Below are 16,238 nucleotides of genomic sequence, written 5' to 3' on the forward strand. Positions count from 1 at the left end.
TGATGCGTTCTCTCATGTTTAATTATTTTTATTAATGAATAGGTCTCCATGAATCACTAGAGGCATGGTGCAAAAAACTTCCATGTGTCATTAAACAAGGCAAATAGAAATTTTTATCTGTCACTCTGCATTAAATCCTGTATTTAAAAATGTAGTTGTATGGAACATGCATGTGTCATAAGATTTTTTTGTCATGTAATAGCTTCAGGAAGGTCAGGAGAGGAATGGTGTGGGATGGGAGCAGGTGGTCTGACAGTTCATCGATGATAGCAGCACATTAGTATCGACATCAAGAACTCACTGGGGAGAGCAAATCTTATCTTTGCAAAGCTAGGAAGACAGGGGAGATGGCAGTGAGGGGGGGAGATAATGGGAAAAGAGAGGAGTGGGAGTGAGGCAAGTATGGGGAGGGGGGGGGGGGGTAAGATATGAGATGTAAGAAACCTTGGCAGAGGGCTTATCTCTTATGTGAAATAAGAAGAGGGATGAGACTGAGGCCTGTTGTTCAAGGGTGGGGCACAGAATAGAAATCTGCACAATTCGATGAAACCTCAATCTGTGCAGCTAAAACTTAGAAACTTGTGAAAATGGTCAAAGTTTCTGGTGGTGTCTGCAATTGGCCTAACGTATAGAACATAACAAGACAACACAGACAACTGACTTCATGCACATACAACTCCAGGACAGCTACAATGGAGTTTCAAACCATCACAGTTTTTAAAAAAAAAAGAGAAAAAAGTGGATTATGTTGTTTTGAGCGTGGATAAAAGCGCCAGTGTTTGCCCCATTGCTACTCATCACGAAGATTATCTCCCATACGTGACCTTGCATTTTTTTTTTAACGAGACAGTGAAAGAACACATTGGTGTGTCAGAAAAAAAACATCTGGCTGCACAGTGTACAGTTTGAGATAATAATAAGATGACCAGTCATTTTACCAGTGAGCTCTGTGTAATTTCGAAGTCTCTGTAAGACAAATAAGCAAGTAAGACTTATAAACACTGTGTGCCTCATCTTTCAAACAACCGCTTCATTTAGAATATTCTTTTAAATGATCTACAGTAAGTTAGGGCTGGGCAATAAAACAATAATGATAATTAGCACAATATAATTTTAACAACAATACAGCAAATGTTCAATATATCGTCAATAAATGTTGGATTTGATTCATTTGAATCACGAATGAATTAGCACTCATTATTGTTGAGGAAAAGAGACTGAAAAAAGATTTACTAATCATATTTGTTGAAAAAAGATTTTATCAGAATCACTTTGAATATTCTACCTCAGATTTGCGCAGTGATTCACGGTTTGGCATCAGGTGTTTGTCATGTCCTAGACATAAGGAATAGTTTAAAACCACAGTAACCATCTGATTTCTTCAACTTTCTTCAACTCAGGAGGAAAAATCAGCCTTTCAATAACGATTTGACATTTATCGTGATAATTAGCAATGTCGAATGTTTTTATCGTGTTTTTGGCCATATCGCTCAGCCCCATAGTAAGTGCAATGAAAGAGTAAGTCTATAAAACTGATTCCCCAATATGATCATATGATCATGATACAATACAGCTGGAACTCAATAAATGCAACAATTTAGTTATTTTCCAGGTTTGGTTTAATTTTCCAGGCCTAGATGTCAGGCATCATCACGAAACTCGAAAGGGCGAGGAAAGATAATGTATCATACCCAGCATGTGTTCCATGACTCACAGGCAGGGCTTTTGACAAGTGCTAAAAATTTTGACCTGGTTCAACTCTTGTTTAACTGCAGAGAATGGAGACTTATTCATGCTCATACTGAGTATCATGTCTTGGTGCTTTCAGTGCTACCTGCTGATATAAACGCCTACACCTCTCCGAAATCTTTAACATTATGAAGGCAGTTGAATCGAAAAATAACCAGAGGACTGTGAAGGAGACACTGTAAGAAGATTTTTTGGCAGGGATTTTGTTTTCCACTTTGGGAAACTCAAGGTATCTCTTTTCTCTCTTTGCACTAGGAAATGGTAAGGTGTCTGAATGGGGGAACTAACAGCCAAAGTATCTCTTAAGTAGTGCTGCTTTGCATTTTAAATGTGTATCGGCTGTCAAAATACTTCCATGGAAAAAAAAAATTGAAAGCACGGAGTAGGATAAAACAGTTTGAATATTAGTCTCAGTGGAGGACATGTTAGAATTTGTTGAGAAGACTGCCAGAGAAAATCTGAAGAAGGAAAAAGGAAAACATGCACAACAAGAGGACAAGGCAGCCTGGAAGACCAACAGCATCCAAGATTGAAGGGGGGTGAGGAAAACAAACAAGCTGAGAAGGATGGATAATAAGGGGAGGTGGGGGGGGGTCTCTTAATCTCCTTTCTCTCTCTGGCTATGTTTGTTCTGTGCTGGTTTTGGCCTCAAGTTGCCCGTCGATCCCCTCGTAAATTGCCTGTGTCGATCCAGCCTTACAAGCTTCCACACGCTCCCTGAGTCCCTGTTAAAATGGTCACGCCAATAAAAGCCCATTCACATGTAATGAATTGAGAAAGAAGCTAAAGACTAAAGGGGCTGATTTAGTGACAATTGTTGATGATCCTCGATTGAGTTAGGATTGAGCTAGCAAGCCTCCCTAGTCCTACTACATGACTGGTATTGTTGGGGATTTCTAAAAGAAAAACAAAGCTGCCAATTCCCGTTCCTTCTCATCTATGTCTCTCAGAAATAGACTTCTAGACAATGTACAGTATGACGGGAAACACCTCACCCTAGAGTTACAGCAGACATAATAGAAAAGAAATAAATGATCATAGAATGTCATCTGATGCCAACTGCCTAATTAATATAAGACAAGATGTTTCAATTATAGTGGCAGCAGCTCAAACTGTCAGGACCCTGCCTAAGTGAGTGCTTAGATGAAGAGCCACAGCTCAGTCCTTGCCTTTCTGATAACTGCCTGGTAAAGTCACAGAAGAAATACATGGAAATATATATATATATCGTCACAGTAAGGTAATGGCAGTCAAATCCCGCGGGGTTGCATTGTGAGTGAACTGCTGATGCTGTAATCTCCAGGTAAGCTGTTGCGCTCGCATCCCTGCTCTTCACTTTCTGCCTTGTGCTTGCAAAACTATTAACGTTGAGCATGGGACTCTTGCAAAACACCATAAAACCCCTCACCTCCCCCCAGAGCCGATTACAGCTATGGGGTCAAGAGAAGCTAATGTGACTTTGTCTGGAACTGCCCGGTGTGGCCCCGAGGCCCCTGGATTACATGGACGAAGGGTTTCTAAAATAGAAAAGCACACAGTGCAAGAATTAAATACAAAATAGGCAGAAAGAGAAAAACATTCAATTCTTTTGTTTACAAAAGCTAAAGAAAAAGCCAAACCTTATGAAAACAGGTGAAGAGTATTGATTTGTTTCTCCACAGCTTTGAAAGATGATGGGTTATGTACACAGAACTGTGCTGTAGGGAACACCTATCATTTTCCTCTTGAGATTAGCACACAAACTAAGAAATATTATAATAAATAAGTAAATTATATACAGTAACCGACCAGTACTTTAATGTCTAATACATATTATGGACAGGGCTTTGCTAAAGGCCTGTATGGTCAGTATGACTTACAGTGTAAAAGTGAATGTGGAATTTTCATTCTACTGGGGTAAAAACAGCTATTTTCTTCTCTGCGACACATTCAGTTCATTCACACCATGTATCAATCTTTTCATCCTTAAAATACATTTCTACTCACTAGTCCTGCCTTGCAGTTTATGGGTTTTGACCATCTGGTCACAGCATGGTATGAAGTACGCGCTCTGAAGGCTGTGCCAATGCACATGTACAAAGGTGTAGGTATAAGTATAGAACATACTGTATACTTAGCTGCCGGATTGTCTAAATGTTTCATAGATTTCCTGGAAAGTCCTATTGGTCCTATTGAAAAATTGGTGCATGATGAAAATTTCTTGCAACAAGAAGTATCAGTGAAGGCATCTTTGGAATTATCCTGAACTTAACTGAGCTACTTACTTGACGGACACACTGGAGACAGCATCACACAAAATGCTGGAAATTGAGGTAGACTCCCACTGCAACGTTACAGTAATAATAAATAAATCTAAATTTAAAGTTAAGAAAACGCCAGATCCATGATAATCTAGCTGATTGCCCCTGCCTTGCATCACTATCGGTTTTAGAAACAAATTGTTCCACATCTGCTTTGTACTGTTACATCATTTCTTGCAGGCTTAAATCAACAGTATGACATAATACCGGTATTAGCGTGAGTTGGTGAAGTAATGTGGCACAGTACAACTGTAGTATTTTACAATGGATAACCTTAGCAACTGGTCAGTGTAAGCTGGCAAGCTAACTAAAACATAAAATCACAATAATTCCTGGCCAAAAGAATAAAAGCCAGCTCTGGATCTGTTTTTATATCCAAAACAAAGTGGAGGTCTCTCCCTGATTAACACGCCTTTCAGAATAAAGAGTCAGATCATCTGTCGGGCTTCAGCACACACAACACCTTTATGTTATTATTTATGCTTAAGAGTTGTGTTGTGCTGCGAGCCGGTAATTTTTTAGATTTTGTTATCTGTGGTGTTGTCGCTGTGTGTATAGATCAGAATCAGACAGCAAACAGCTCGGGAGCACGCATGAACGTCACAGCCTAGTTAAACCAATAGACTTAATTTTTACATAAGGTTGCGACCAATAAAAAAGTGATTCATTTCATCAAAAAACTACATATAGCCATTTTAATGGTTTTTGCATTTAAAGATTTAAAGGGAAAAGAAGCATTTTGTAATGAAGCCCTTTTTTCACTTATTATTAAGTACTGCATCTGCAGTTTTTCTGTTGATGTTGAAGCCCATCTGTCCCTCAAAACTAGGAATATTTACCTGCTAAAACTAATTTACATAATGGGCAAGAATAACGTACGAAATTCTGTTCATGTTACACTTAAAGCACATTTAAGTCCATTATAAATGACCTTCTGTATTCACCAACTGCTCTTATCTTGGATAAACCCACCGTCCAGCCGCAGACAAAAAATCTAAAAGAGTCAAACTATATGAGCTACTGTTAGTAAAAGGTCACATACATGGAATGTAAGTGGCCACGTCAGCTGCTACATTACAATACTGCAAGTCCAGTATTTATCGGTTGTTCACGTTTAAAGAAAGAGTTTAAAAAATAAATAAACAAATCGAAAACAGACAAGCCATTGTCAAAACAACACCTTCACAGTTTCAACACCATTGTCTTGTCAGGTGCAAATGTGTGTCTAACTCACTGCTGTGCCAAAAATGCTGCTGTCTTTGTGAAAATGTGCATTCAGAAAGTAAACAATGCAGTTGGTAGCCTATGTGAAGTTTTTGGAAAACAGCTGGTTGCCTTCCTGCAGGGTGTATGACTGACAATGAATGTATTGATTTACTATCTCTCGGTATGTGAGTTTTGGTTGACCTACATTATCTCAATGTGTGCTAGTGTGAGTGTCTGTTGAGCTTAAGTAGGTTTCACTGCACACTGCCATAATCCTTCTGCCCACATGACATTTCACATGAGGATCTGAGAAAGGGATAGAGCTATTTTAGAGAAGCATGTCTGGTAATAAGGTTGACGTCTTGTATGGAGATGATATGGGCTGCTACAGATCAGGAACTGAACCTGGCTTGTCTGTGCAACCTCAACCAGATTTCCTTTTACACAGCGAGGCCATTCCAACCAGGCAGTACGATTGGTCAAAGAGTCATTCTAGCCAGACTAATCACAAAATGGTGTAGCCTGACCAGAGTGGCTAATACAATGGATTAAAATGTAAAATATGAGCCAATAATTAAACATGACTATATATGTGGTTATAAATCACTGTGTGCACAATTATTAGGCAAGTGAGTATTTTGACCATATCATCATTTTTTATGCATATTTTTCAACTCCAGGCGGAAGTTGAATGCTTATTGGATATAAGCAAATCAGGTGACGTGTTTAATGAGGGAGGTTGAGGCCCAAGGAGAACAACGCCCTATATCAAGGTGTGTATAATTATAAGGCAGCTTCTTTTCCTTTGACAAAATGGACCAAAAAAGAGATTTAACTGACACTGAAAAGTCAAAAATTGTAAAATGCCTTTCAGACAGATGGAATACTCTTGAAATAGCTAAACTTTTGAGGCATGACCAAATGGAAAATCAAATGTTTTGTATTGCATGATATGCTTAAATCCAATAAGTATTCAACTTTACACAGCTTGGAGTTGGAAAATATGCATAAAAATTAAATGGTCAAAATACTCACTTACCTAATAATTGTGCACATATTGTACAGTATATACATACTGTAATGCTGGGCTGTGCTTACTACAGTGCACATAAATATAGTTTTGCAGTAGCAATAACACATGTACATCCATCTATACTTAAATCTGCTTCTCTAAAAACAAGCAATGTTTTCAGTAATCTTCATTTCCAACACGACATTGACATTGATGACCTTTTTTTGTACATAATGTATCTGAATGGATCCACGAGACAGAAAACCACTTATTTATGACAAGCCACGGTTGTGTACAGAATGCCTCATGTTCAGACTTTGCATAATTCAGGTTAACTGGACATTTATGAATACATCAGCAGAAGACAGAATGAACAACAGCTTTTCTTCAGCCGGATGTAAATCCTAATGGTATATACAATGTCTTCCTAACTGTTGTTGATACCCTGGGCTCCTCATGGGAGGCATATATTCTGCAAAAAAACAACAAGAAAACTGCACGGTGCATTTTGATTCAAACCCATGCGACTTGTTCACCTTCAAGTCTTCAGAAGAACAACCCATTCATGAGTCTGTCCACCACCAGAGACAACCCTCAGCTTCTTTAGTCAATGGGTATTGGATCTGAGGATTGGATGTTGTGACATTACCTTATAGCACATATAGTTCTCTGAAAAGGTCAGTGCAACAGGGTCTGTATGAGTTCAGAGACTTGGATTTAGAGGCTTGGTGAGAGAGGGGAAAGGCAGAGAAGACGAGCGAGGGCATCTGCTTTGACCTAGACAGGGAATAAACAAACAAACAGGCTGCCAGGCTATCAGCACACACAGTGAACAAACAGGGAGGCTGACAAATCTCCCTCATATCTGTGGACCCGAGCCAGGTATCACGCAAGTTAGAAAGGTGAGGTGTTGGAACAACACACGGCTGGCGTTGATGCGACTTTGGAGCAAATCCCTACAATCTTATCCTTATGATAACCTTTTTTTTTTGTCAGTAATTCGTCGATCACACACATGCTTTCAATTTTGAACGATTGCTTTCATGTCTCAGCATCACTGCCCCAACTGAATGACTTCTCCTTCTGAAGGTCGAAGACAGACATCAGACCAATGAGGTGTTTACATGCTGAGCATTGATTGTTGTTTTACAGAGAGCTTCACTCAGTCACCTCTTACAAATGCAACATCAGGTATCATTCATTATGGCTGGCTCTTGCTAATGACACGCGATGAAACCTATACGTGTCCAAATAATATATGAAAGTAGATCGGTGGTGTCCAACATGGGTGCCAGGCCGAATGTAACTCAACAGCAGCAACAAAAATATTTTCCATATTAATAGGCAATAATCCTCATGACGCAGCCTGTCTCGCGGATATACAAAGAGCGGAGGCTACACGCAATAATATTATTAAACTTTGTTTGAAGTTCACGTATTGTGACCCCCCCACCGTTACTCAGCCTGCCTGCATTTAGTGTGAGCACAAGAGGAGAGAGAGAGAGAGAGACAGAGAGCACATTGCTCACAGCTTCAGGGCTTATCCGCGACAACTGAAAGGTCCAGAGCAAAATTGTAATCAGAACTTTTAAATATAAATGTTGTCAGTCAGTGTTTAATCAATGCATTTGCTACACAAACTGTTAACAGTCGCCAGAAAGTAGTTAGAGAAAAACATGACACACCCGGCCGCGACACAGACACCTGTCGCTCTCTCTGCTGTCTCTGTCCTCCTCGCTCAGAGACACTTTGCTGTGTTTAACGGTCTCTCTGCTCCAGGATGCTTCTAACTGAAGCGACTGTGAACTGCACTTTATCAGAGGTGCTGAAGTGAACATTTGTGGGGATGTGTAGTGAGATTTCTGTCTGATCACAATGTTTTCAGTTTGGGTTTTCGCAGGCGGGCTCTGTGTCTGTCAGACGGTCTAAAGGGGGTAGCTTACGACCATATCAGCAGAGCATTAATGCAGGGTAATGCACGGCAGAGGGGCAGGTAGATTTTGTTTCTAACTGAATTCAAATTAATTAAGCTAATTTGTCATCAAGGTGAAAAGGTGCCACATGCACATTTAGGACTTTACTACTTCAGGCATGCCTACATGTATGTAGACTCAGCAGGGATTAAATTAAATGAGAACATCGTCGTTCTACGGGAGAAACATATCTGACAGTAATACAGAATGCATCAGAGCTTTACTGCATTATATTATACTATCTTTTTTTATTGTGAATTGTCATCTGAATTTTGAGTTTCATTTTAGCCTATATAAATAAAGACATTTCCTCACTAAATTGGTGCAGAAAAATTCACCAGAATGCAGGAAATTAAGTGTTTAAAGCCCAAATCTTTCAGAGGGAGGACCCCCAGCCCCTCCCTAATTAACATTATCAGCGTTAATTATTATCAGTAGTAATTATAAAAATCATAATAAATGTATTTATGTGACTGGTCCAGGGTGTACCCCGCCTTTCGCCCGATGTCAGCTGGGATTGGCTCCAGCCCCCCACGACCCTGTACGCAGGATAAGCGGTTGACGATGGATGGATGGATAGATAATAAATGTATTTATATGACTGGTCCAGGGTGTACCCCGCCTTTCACCCGATATCAGCTGGGATTGGCTTCAACCGCCCCCCGGGGCTCTGCAGGCTGTAAAGGAGTGAAAACATGAAAGATTTCTGGGCTGGGCTACGCCCCCAATGATTCAGGAGCCTGGAAACACCCCTGGTGTCCAATCATGTCCACCACAAAGTCTACTCACGTCGAGCCGAGAGTGGGCAGCTTCTCCAGGCACATTTTACTAATTAGTTCCTGCTTCTAATGTTGAAACTGTGCTAATTACTGATATCAGTTCATGTTTTGTTTGGGCGGTGGTGAAAACCTTAATTCTCTTGGCCTTCGTTAGCATGACACTGCCAAGCCGGGGAGGTGGAAGAGCGGCAGTGTATTCTGGGAGCTATGGATGAGTTCAGACACCCTCCCTAGATGACAAATGTGAACTTCTGATTGCTATTTTTATTGAACAAGTTTTGTAACTTGCCATTTATTATTCTGCTTCTTCACCAGTAGACAGTGATAGGGCCAATAAATAACAGTCGGGGCAGCAATGAAAACAGCTGTGTTAGTGTATCACCCGGTCACGCTCAAACACCAAGATCACACACATATGCATGCATCGACAAACTAAAGCCACACCTTGCAATACACACCTGGGATCTACCTTAATCTCCTTGAAAGGTCACCTGCCAATAATGTGCAGTTAAGTCTCAGACATGCATGAGTTCTGCATTATTATTTTTTGGTTCCACTCCATCACTGTTTATTGTAATTTCATTAGCTCAATCTCTGTTATTCTAATTACACAGACATCTTTTGCAGCAAATAAAAGTTAATGAGCTTTTATGAAAATGGCTTGACGTGACCTTTTTACTTATTCATTTATATCCCCCCCTCCACCTTCTCCTGTCCCTGTCAACTTGCACTATGGAAGGTCCTTGATATCGTGGGATTGGGAGGGATGGACACGCCCCTTTCAAATACACACAAAAACTCACACTACTGAAAAACATTCTTTTCAATCAACATTACCCCCCCCCACACACACCCCCCCCACACCCCCCCTGTTTTCCATAGATCATTTAGCCTTGTCAACCATAAATCTGCTAAATGCCCTTTTCAAGCTGCTCATAAACACCCTCATAGATCTCCAAAAATGCCACCACACTCTTCGGCTAGAGCTGTTGATGACAGTGAGCCCACAGCAGTTCAGCTCCCTACAGTCAGGAAGTGATGACTGTCAGAATTAATGTGTACATTACAGTCTGCCAGGCAAGGCAGATGGATTTTTGGTTAAGGTGTCCAAGTAAACTAGCAAGGAGTCGATCAAGAGGGGTAAATGTAAATGTTTTTCACTTGTGTAGCCTAAAAACCCTATAAAGCGTATCTTGGAAGAACCTCATTCTACTCTTTTGTTAATGAGTATATCGGTCACTGACTTTAATTTGCATAGCACAGGGGTATTAGAGTCATTTTGGGAATAATCTCTACACTGCATAGTGCTACGTTGAGGTATCAACCATTAAAAAGAGCCTGTTTCGCTCACCATGTGCTGTAAGCAACATGAGTAAGATACTTTACTGTAAAATGTTTCTTTGGTCTGATGTGGTACAATGCAAATATGTTTTTGTATTACTGGTGCGTAATAAAGACTGGGAAATACTTTCAGACTCATTCTTGCAGTAGCTGAATACTGTAGGAATTGTAACTCTGTATAACAAGACAAACAAACACAAAATATGACAAACCGTATGACTTTTTTTTCCTGTAAAAAGAGATTTAATTCAACAGAAAGAGAGGGACTTCAATATTTATCAAACACACCCACCTTCAAATTCCCTTTCCCTCTCTCTGAATTAGTCATAAATGGAATTATTGCTATCAAAATCATTATGTGGCCTAGTGGATGGGCCTGCAGTTTATTAACCTGCTCTTTGCTAGCAAGAGCTCCATTATCTTATTGTCTTTAATGTAAGAAAATTAAGAGGGTAAGGTGGGACGACGGCTGCCGTTGCTGCTTTGGGCTGCATTCAACTCTCAGCTGGAAATCCAATATTGCAGGGAAGATAGATGTTAAGGAGAAAAGATAGATCTCAACTCGAAAGCTATTACAGTGTCTATTGTTTTTCAATGTGGATGTAAATTACCTCGAGCGGTTTCAAGCGCCATTTTGCATTCCATAATTCATGTTTGTTGCAAAGGGAATCGAGTGATAATAACTTTATGCGCGCAGCACTTCTGTAAAAACAGTATTTACACTTTCATGCAGATGCATAAACATGCATAACTGCAGCCAGTAAAAATCAGTGATATGGTCATAAAAGTGAAACAAACTAAATACAGGAATGGGATAAACAATGTTCTGAGTACTGGCTTGTGCTTTGGGTAAATACAAAGGACTTGTCTGTGGCCTTCATTTTAGTTAGGGGAACATGAAACAAAAGCAGGATATGAGATTCAGTCTAGACTGTGGTCTACCCTTCCTTCAATTTGATTTTCTCGACTTTCCAAGAATGAATAACTCAGAGCTCTCACATGGCATCACCTTTCATTTTGCACCCATTAAGCATCCTTGTTCTTCAGAATACATCCACCCTCTTTATGAACCACACTACCTTTTATCCTGTAAGAGGACTTAGTCTTGCACTTTCAGTCGTCTAAGGTGCAGGTATTTGGTGACATCCATGTTAGAATATATCAGAAAATATTGTATGGCATTGTTCTGACCTGCCCCAGTGACCCGTACTAATGGAATAAATGCTTCAGAGTTCACACAAATTCCACTGAAAATGCTCAGTGTGAACACAGCCTGAGACATGGTGTACAGGATTATTCACCCCAATGATCAAGAAAACCAAGGACACAAAGATCACAGAGGCAGAAAGCACAAACTTCAGCGTACACAGCAAAGAACCTATACATATGAACTTTACTATCTCATCTAAAGCCAAGGTAGCACATGCAGCTGGAAAGTCTCCTCGGCAAGCACCTCCACTCTTAGAGGCTCATCTCTGTTAAAAAGTTTAACACTGGAAAAGAAAGGCGATTTCTAAATGGAGTGCCTTGTGTTTGCTAGTCACAGACTGTGGGTAAAATGCACTCCAGCCACAGCATTGCAGAAATGGCTGAATGTGTTTGAGGGAATTAGTTTTGGCTTATGGTTGTGCTGTACCCAAAAGGGGACTCCAGCTCTTGCTAGGGATTTGGAACATCCATTGCTGCCTGAGATTTACGCATTATTGTCCCGAACCAACCCCTGACCTCGTCCACAACCCCTGTCCCCCATCGGACTGAAACATTCATCATTCCCTTATGTGGATGTGGCAATGGGAACATAGGCTGTTCTCCATCCCTCAATGAGACAGTAGTCATTGAACCGTAGGGAGGATACTGAGGAAAGGAGTTGGTGTGGGGGTCTTTTTCACCAGAGTAAAAGTGAAATGGGCCGTGGGCGTTATTTAAAGGGACAGTGTGTAGATTTGTACACGAGAGAGGGGGTCAGAGAGTCACTGAAAAAGAATGCTCTATGGGATGCACAGCAGTTAGAGCCACCGCTGTAAAACATATAGAATGGAAAAGTGAAATATGTGCAAAATAAGACAGAAAATCCATTTAAATTAAATTTCATTTATACAGATGTATAGTAATAGTGGGCCATTATATCTAACATTGGAATGATTTTACATTTACAATAAACCACATACCGTATGTTTGCGCATTGTTACATTTCAGTACAGTAGAGACTTTTTGAATGCCCAGAGTTTTTGATTTTATTTATAAACACATTTAATTCTCACCATGGATATGTTAACATGACTCTAAATATATACAGACTAGTGATCATTTGTATATATTATTGTCTATGATGATCAGTGCTGTTCATATTGTTATATTTTCATATTGTATATACTGTATACTAAATCCACCTACCACAAGAGCATAACACCTGCGCATAATACTTCCTTTGCACTATGCTCCATCGCATTGTGTACATGTATGCATGTGTATCTGTATATCACATCCACCCTCCGACATTTACATAATAATAATAATAATAATAATAATGCACTCTGCTTTTTGCACTATTGTCTCAGTCTGTCTATATTGTTTTTGCTTTAGTTTATAGTGTGCATATATGTGTCCTCTATACTGTAGCATGTGTCTGCCTTTTTTTATTTTATATTTTATTATTGTATTATTCTATGAGCCCATCGTGAGCGATGTACAATCCTGAGTAATTGCTTGTATGTGTACAAATACCTGGCAAATAAAGCTGATTCTGATTTTGATGTACAGGATTTAAAAATATGTGTACGTGCTCTCTGTATGTTGTTACCTATTGTAACACATGCCATAAATGTATTTGTTCCCCATATGGTCATGTGTTTCTTTGTTATTATATATTCCAAAAATATACTGATATTTACCATTTTTCAAGTTTATACTACTCTTCTGTATGATTTAAAACCATATGTATTTTTCCTCCCTTCGTCTCACTAAATTCTGCTGCTGTTGAATTCTGCTACACACCCACATGACAATTGTATTCATACTTTTCTATCAAAACCAATTTCACATTTTCCTCAACATGTGTTATGGCTGACAGCATGTGTTCGCATTCTTTTAACATCACCATGCAATTGACTGCTTCCTGACTTTACCTGCTGCTGAATCTGAAGTATAAGAACTGATGAAGACTACAGTACAGTTGGTTAGTGGGATTATACCCATGCTGAGCTGTGTCTCTGTCCATCGATCTGTCTGTCTGTCTGCTAGGGAAAATGGACTTATTTGCTGATGAGAATCGCCTCTGATGTGACAGCTTGAACCAAAGGCAGGCCTTACAGGATACCTAGCACTGGCACTCATGCTCACCCCTCATCGTCCCCCTAAACTCACTAAGATGAGAGCGTCGAGCAGCTCTGTGAGCTACTGATGTGTCACAGACAAATCACTGCAGGGAAAGTTGACTGGACTCTAGGCTTGCTGCCAAAAACCTTAGAACAAAAGAAAGGCTTTAGAGAAGACACAACAGAAGGGAGTTGACTGGTCTCTTTATTCGCGTCCTCTGCCTCATAGCAACTTTCACACTCCAAAAAGCTTGATCACTCATGTATGCAGGTCAGACAGAGTCAAGCGTATTGTACATGTTTCAGCAGCTAAGGCCCTCAAGCACGGGGTGTTAGAATATACTATTTTTACCAGCTGGTAAATGTTTGTGAATTTCTCATTAATGCTGTTTTTCTTCATCTGTCTGCTACCAGTGTTTGGTGTAATCACAGAGTTTGAAGCTGCTGCACAACTGGAACTCTTGGACAATTATACGTTTATGATTGCCTTTGGCAGCGGCACCTGGATATTTAAGATGCAGGTGAAACAGCAGCTGGTCTCTCAGCTGGGCACTGTGTGTTGGCTTCGGTCAGTGGCAACATGTGAAAGCATGAGAACAATGGAGCTTCCTGGACACATTCATCAAATATTAAAAAGCAGCCCAATTTCTGTTCCCTCAATAATTAATTGCACAATAATTATTTTTCTATACAAATCATCCAGGTGAACCACCACACTGATTTAGCCCATTTACTGCATATCACATATAGCATATTGAATTGGCCTGAATATATTATGAACCTGCTTAGAAGGAAAACATTTTTTCAAACCATACCATACATTTTTAGACTTCCTAACTCCCGGACAACCACTGATTTCCATTTATTCCATATTATCTGTAACATGTTATCTTTCATTACTATGGGTTCCTAAGTGTCAGGCGTCAAGCACCAATCTAGACAAAACATAACGGTCAAACTGCTGGTTGCTATTGTTATTATTGCTACATGTATGCAAGGTATATGGATCTTTATTTGTTTACTTGTTTGTGCCTTCATGTTAGCAAATACCTGCATGTCATACCCACATATACAAAGCCACACGGCTGCACCTGTACTAGATTTTGTCCAGCACAGGGGGAGCAACAGTGTGCGGTCAACACTACCTGCAGCATTTCGCGCCAGGCCTCTCAGAGCAGCGGAGTAATCCAAACTGTGTTATTTCCACCTCAGTGGTATTCTACCTGCTCACTGGCCTGCTCCCGTCCCTGCTGCACACCACCTGTGCAGTGCAATGACACACACACACACACACAAACACACACACACACAGAGCACTGCACACACATCATTGACAAACCAGGCCATATCACAGTAGAAGCTTGGCTGAAGACAGACAGAGTAAACCGATCCATCTCTAGCTGATCTGTGTCCCTACACGCATTTTTGTATGTGACTAAAATCGCAAAAGACTGAGACTCTAAGAGTCTGTTTAAGTTTATATAATAAATGTGTCACACTGGTAAAAATCCAGCACAGTCATAGCTCAACGTTAACAGCCCAGTGGGAGAGGATAAAAGGATAATACCAGGTTGATCATTTATTACTAGTAATGTGGGTGTGACTATTGTGTCTCATTGCCTCAGAAGTAATCTGGAAATTCGCTTATTTTTGGTCAAAATCTTGCCCGACCACTTTAAGATTCATCTCCCCTCGGGCCAAAACAGCCTCTTTGTCATTAGCAGCACAAATAAAACATGGCATTAATCCTCACACCCATCTGCCCTCACTTTACTAAATCACCCAGGAAGCCATTCTGAGATGGATGCGTCATGGTTTAATCTTTGAAACTCAAGGGGGACAGAATGATGAAGATGATTGTCTAGGCTTATTGTATACATAAGCCAAAATCAACAGATGAAAAAGAAAAACACAAAAAACAGGCATAATAGAAGTGGATGGATGTGGGATGCAGACTGGAGACGCAGTTCTGAGTCACCATGATCTCAGTGCTCTGACCTCCTCCTGTGGCAATGAAAAGTCAAAGAAAAGAGCAGACAATCCTTTGGTCATACAGAATGGCTGAGGTAATATAAATGTTAGCTTTATATTGATTACCGTATTACCTTCATTCAATCCCTTACATTACATATTTGACAGAAGCTTTGCGTGGTGATACAGGATCATGTAGCTAAAAGTGCACATAATCCACTCTCTTGTCTGTACAAGCTGGCATCCCTTCACTATTCTGTGTTCGAGGGGAAATAAAGAGGGTCAGATTTATTGGTATTCAATCACACACTAAAGCAACGGTGGTTCCTGGTGATTGCCTTCAGGTAAAGTGACTGTCAGGACTTCTGCCTTTAGAAGTTCCAAGAGCAGAGGAAATGAAATCACACTAAAGCCAGCTCTGCCTTTTCATCACAATAAAAAAGGGGGAGCCGGTATTATCCTCTCACAAGGAAAAAGGGAGAGGTGAACTGTCTGCGCGTAATAGACCTGATGTGTTAAAGTGTTGAAAAGGTCAGTGCATCTTCTAGAGCTAAGCCAGGGAGAACAGCTCCTGTGACAATAGAGTAATAGCA

General features: G+C 40.2%; 1 protein-coding gene across 5 annotated transcripts in view; it reads right to left on the minus strand.

The window, feature by feature from the left end:
- nrxn2b (neurexin 2b) overlaps window positions 1-16,238 on the minus strand; it is a 704,163-nt gene that overhangs the window by 579,162 nt on the left and 108,763 nt on the right. The window lies entirely within an intron of this gene.

This window comes from Micropterus salmoides, unplaced genomic scaffold (assembly GCF_014851395.1).
Source record: "Micropterus salmoides isolate LMB-PRFRI ecotype aquatic unplaced genomic scaffold, ASM1485139v1 Ms_hic_scaffold_2, whole genome shotgun sequence".
Classification (NCBI taxonomy): domain Eukaryota; kingdom Metazoa; phylum Chordata; class Actinopteri; order Centrarchiformes; family Centrarchidae; genus Micropterus; species Micropterus salmoides.